The following is a 5,628-nucleotide window of genomic DNA, read 5'->3' as shown; positions in this document are numbered from 1 at the left end:
TTGTTTTATTTATGTCTTTTGTATATGTGATAGGATTGGATTTTTGCCTTGTTACCTCATCTTAAAAATTAAGAAAAAATGTTGTGTTAAGGTCATTTATGTTTACTGATATGTTTGATGTCAATTCTGCTCTAATATTTTGTGGGATATTTTACATAAACTTGTAGAATCTTTGAGTATGTTGTCTTTTTTCTTTGATCTTTCTCTTATTAAAACAAGTTTCTTTTGGCATTTAGGATGGGTTGTGATTTTTAGTTTCCTTCAATCTAGTCATCTAATGTAACACTGTTAAGTCTCCCTGAGGAGATTTGCTGGGAACCTTTTCTTCCTCCTGTCTCTCCCAGTATCTGATTGTAAATGATGATCTTTCCTTCTAAGAGTTAGTATCTGTGAGGCAGTTAATAAGTCTATTCTGACTTCTACTTATTGCCTCCGTTCTTCTCCCATTTTTGATGGATCTATCCTTTCTACCTTGTTGTAGACCATATTTATGTACTGTTATGTTGTCGTTGTCTTCATGGTTAGTTTTGGTTCTTTAGTTCGGTGCCTTTAATTCATGTGATCAGATTTTACTTTGAAACTTTTCAGTCATTTCTTGAATATGCATAGTTTGTTTTTTAGTTGCAGGAAAAGCTCAGAAAACTTTATATGTTGTTGACCATCTATGCCTGTAAACATGAAGGATAGTTTAACTACATATGAAATCCCAGGTTCACATTTTTTTTATGTGTGCTTGGGTATTTTACAACTTTTTCTTTCATTTTATTTGTGTATAAAACATAGCTGTTGTGAAGTTTCTTGAAACCATAATTTTCTGTTTCTTATGAGAGACTTGTCTTTTCTAGCTGGATGTTTAAAGTCTTTAAGGTCTAATAGTTTATACTAGGAATAGTCTCAGTTGAATTTCTCTAATATATCATGTATCCTTTTATAATGTGGATTCAAGTTTATTTTAGGAAAATTTTCTTCCAGCACTGTTTGAAATACCTGTCTGGTTCCATTTACATATTTATTGGACCGTCTACTTACTGTTGCTTTCTCTTTTTTATGTGTCATTATTTTTCAGTTCAGTTCGGTTGCTCAGTCATGTCTGACTCTTTGCGACCCCACAGACTGAAGCACGCCAGTTTTCCCTGTCCATCACCAACTCCCGGAGCTTACTCAAACTCATGTCCATCGAGTCAGTAATGCCATCCAACCATCTCATCCTCTGTCGTCCCCTTCTCCTCCCACCTTCAGTCTTTCCCAGCTTCAGGGTCTTTTCCAATGAGTCAGTTCTTTGCATCAGGTGGCCAAAGAATTGGAGTTTCAGATTCAGCATCAGTCTTTCCAGTGAATATTCAGGACTGATTTCCTTTAGGATGGTCTGGTTGGATCTCCCTGCTGTCCAAGGGACTCTCAAGAGTCTTCTCCAACACCACAGTTCAAGAGCATCAGTTCTTCTGCACTCAGCTTTCTTTATAGTCCAGCTCTCACATCCGTACATGACTACTAGAAAAGCCATAGCCTTGACTAGACGGACCTTTCTCAGCAAAGTAATGTCTCTCCTTATTAATATGCTGTCTAGGTTGGATATAACTTTTCTTCCAAGGAGCAAGCATCTTTTAATTTCACGGCTGCAGTCACCATCTGCAGTGATTTTTGGAGCCCCCAAAAATAAAGTCTCTCACTGTTTCCATTGTTTCCCCATCTGTTTGCCATGAAATGGTGGGACCAGATGCCGTGATCTTAGTTTTCTGTATGTTGAGTTTTAAGCCAACTTTTGCACTCTCCTCTTGCACTTTCATCAAGAGGCTCTTTAGTTCCTCTTTGATTTCTGCCATAAAGGTGGTGTCATCTGCATATCGGAAGTTATTGATGTTTCTCCCAGCAATCTTGATTCCAGCTTCTGCTTCATCCAGTCAAACATTTCTCACGATGTACATTGCATATAAGTTAAATAAGCAGGGTGACAATATACAGCCTTGATGTACTCATTTTCCTAATTGGAACCAGTCTGTTCTTCCATGTCCAGTTCTAACTGTTGCTTCTTAACCTGCATACAGATTTCCCAGGAGGCAAGTCAGGTGGTCTGGTATTCCCATCTCTTTCAGAATTTTCCATAGTTTGTTGTGATCCATACAGTCAAAGGCTTTGGCATAGTTAGTAAAACAGAAGTAGATGTTTTTCTGGAATGCTCTTGCTTTTTCAGTGATCCAGCGCACATTGGCAATTTGATCTCTGGTTCCTCTGCCTTTTCTAAATCCAGCTTGAACATCTGGACATTCATGGTTCATGTACTGTTGAGGTCTGACTTGGAGAATTTTCAGCTTTACTTTGCTAGCATGTGAGATGAGTTCAATTGTGTGATAGTTTGAGCATTCTTTGGCATTGCCTTTTTTTGGGATTGGAATGAAAACTGATCTTTTCCAGTCCTGTGGCCACTGCTGAGTTTTCCAACATTGCTGTCATATTGAATGCAGCACTTTCACAGCATCATCTTTTAGGATTTGAAATAGCTCAACTGGGATTCTGTCACCTCCACTAGCTCTGTTCGTAGTTATGCTTCCTAAGGCCCACCTGACTTCACATTCCAGGATGTCTGGCTCTATGTGAGTGATCACACCATCGTGATTGTCTGGGTCATGGAGAACTTTTTTGTATAGTTCTTCTACACAGAAGAACTTCTTGCCACCTCTTCTTAATATCTTCTGCTTCTGTTAGGTCCATACTATTTCTGTTTTTTATTGTGCCCATCTTTGCATGAAATGTTCCCTTGGTATCTCTAATTTTCTTGAAGAGATCTCTTGTCTTTCCCATTCTGTTGTTTTCCTCTGTTTCTTTGCATTGATCACTGAGGAAGGCTTTCTTCTCTCTCCTTGCTGTTCCTTGGAACTCTGCTTTCAGATGGATATATCTTTCCTTTCCTTTTTGCCTTTTGCTTTTCTTTTCTCAGCTATTTGTAAGGCCTCCTCAGACAGCCATTTTCCCTTTTTGCATTTCTTTTTCTTGGGGATGGTCTTGATCCCTGCCTCCTGTCAGTGTCATGGACCTCCATCTATAGTTCTTCAGGCACTCTGTCTATCAGACCTAATGCTTTGAATCTTATTTGTCACTTCCACTGTATAATTGTAAGGGATTTGATTTAGGTCAGACCTGAATTATCTAGTGATTTTCCCTACTTTCTTCAATTTAAGTCTGAATTTGGCAATAAGGAGTTCATGATCTGAGCCATAGTCAGGTCCTGGTCTTGTTTTTGCTGACTGTATAGAGCTTCTCCATCTTTGGCTGCAAAAAATATAATCAGTCTGATTTCGGTGTTGACCATCTGGTGATGTCCATGTGTAGAGTCTTCTCTTGTGTTGTTGGAAGAGGGTGTTTGCTATGAGCAGTGCGTTCTCTTGGCAAAACTCTTATTAGCCTTTGCCCTGTTTCATTCCATACTCTAAGGCCAAATTTGCCTGTTACTCCGGGTGTTTCTTGACTTCCTACTTTTGTATTCCAGTCCCCTATAATGAAAAGGACATCTTTTTGGGGTTTTAGTTCTAAAAGGTCTTGTAGGTCTTGATAGAACCATTCAACTTCAGCTTCTTCAGCGTTACTGGTTTGGGCATAGGCTTGGATTACCGTGATATTGAATGGTTTGCCTTGGAAACGAACAGAGATCATTCTGTCATTTTTGAGATTGCTTTGGACTGCGTTTCAGACTCTTGTTGACTCTGGTGGCTACGCCATTTCTTCTAAGGGATTCCTGCCCACAGTAGGAGATAGAATGGTCATCTGAGTTAAATTCACCCATTCCAGTCCATTTTAGTTCGCTGATTCCTAAAATGTTGACGTTCACTCTTGTCATCCCTTGTTTGACCACTTCCAATTTGCCTTGGTTCATGGACCTAAGATTCCAGGTTCCTATGCAATATTGGTCTTAACGGCATCGGACTTTACTTCCATCACTAGTCACATCCACAGCTGGGTGTTGTTTTTGCTTTAGCTCTATCTCTTCATTCTTTCTGGAGTTATTTCTCCACTGATCTCCAGTAGCATATTGGGCACCTACTGACCTGGGGAGTTCATCTTTCAGTGACCTATCTTTGTGCCATTTCATACTGTTCATGGGGTTCCCCAGGCACGAATACTGAAGTGGTTTGCCATTCCCTTCTCCAGTGGACCACGTTTTGTCAGAAGTCTCCACCATGACTCGTCTGTCTTGGATGGCTCTACAAGGCATGGCTCAGTTTCATGAGTTTCATTGAGTTAGACAAGGCTGTGGTCGATGTGATCAGATTGGTTAGTTTTCTGTGACTGTGGCTTTCAGTCTGTCTGCCCTCTGATGAAGAAGGATAAGAGGTTTATAGAAGCTTCCTGATGGGAAAGACTGACAATGGGGGAAAGTGGGTCTTGTTCTGATGGGCGGGGCCATGCTCAGTAAATCTTTAATTTTCTAATCTGTTTTTTCTTTAGGTGTTTTTGGGCAGGGTTGGTGGAGGAGGGAGTATATTCTTTGTGTGTGTGTGTGTGTGTTTTAGTTGAGGTACAGTTGGCATACATTATATTAGTTTCAGGTGTGCAGCCTAATGTTTGGTATTCTGCATAATGGTTACTACGGTAAGTCCAGTTAACAACTTAGTATAATTGGTTCTAATTTAGTCTGTTTTCTGAAAGAAATCTATTTCCCCTCATTTGTGAGTCTTTTTTCCCCTCCAACCAGGTTTATTAAACATAACTATGTATACAAGGTGACCTAAACCTGCTGCTTCAGAACATGATACTTTCCTTAACTAGTATTTTGATAAGTTAGCCCACAGAGTGTCAAAAAGCAGCTCACTCTAAACTTAATAGAAAAGTGCCCAGTGCATCTTACATGAATGATCTAATTACTGGAATTCTAATCATTCTATACGATAATTAACATCAGGTAGGACTGAGTTTCTCTGACGGGCTGCTGGAGAACTGATGCAAGATGTCAAGAGGCCATTTTGTGCACTGTTACTGTGATGTCATCATGTTTCTGGATCATAATGTTCCCATTATCTGATTCTAGATACACCAAAGGATTATCAGTCGGGTTGGGGTTACCTTAGCTTGCTGGGCTAGAACTGATACCACCCCTGCATGCTCATCTGCTCGGATTCTGTGGCAACCTGTATTGAGTCCTTGGGAATCTGTGCACAGGACTCCAGCAGTGGATGTCTTCTTCATTATGTCCTCCAAGTGCTGCTCTGGGGTAGCCCATCCCTGCACGGGTTGCCTACTTCTTCGCTGCCAGTGTCCCATTTGTGAGTCTTAATAGCTCTTCCTATTGTCTAATATTTCTGAAATGTTATAATTTCGATTACTGCTTAATAAAGCTTCAGCTGTTTTCTTAGTTTCCTTTAGTCATGTTGAAACACTAGTTAAGAATGTTCATCATTTTTTGTGGCCTCATTTTTCTCATGTGTTTTTATTGTCTGTTAGAATGTGATTTATTTTACATGTATTATTTTTCCTACAATTTCTTAGTGTGGGTTTTCATTTTAACTTTCTAATGTTTAAACAAGTTTGGTTTTCCAGTAGTTTCATTTTATTTATTTTTTTTGGCCATCCCGTGTGGCTTGTGAGATTTAGTTCCCTGGCTGGGGATTGAATCAGCACCCTCAGCAGGGAAAGCAT

General features: G+C 39.7%; 1 pseudogene; it reads right to left on the bottom strand.

Moving 5' to 3' along the window:
* Window positions 1-4,855: 4,855 nt before the first annotated feature.
* Window positions 4,856-5,253, bottom strand: LOC122436516 (annotated as a pseudogene).
* Between the last annotated feature and the right edge of the window lie 375 nt (window positions 5,254-5,628).

Source organism: Cervus canadensis, unplaced genomic scaffold (assembly GCF_019320065.1).
Source record: "Cervus canadensis isolate Bull #8, Minnesota unplaced genomic scaffold, ASM1932006v1 Scaffold_105, whole genome shotgun sequence".
NCBI classification, from domain to species: domain Eukaryota; kingdom Metazoa; phylum Chordata; class Mammalia; order Artiodactyla; family Cervidae; genus Cervus; species Cervus canadensis.
This window is presented reverse-complemented; position numbering and strand designations above follow the sequence as displayed.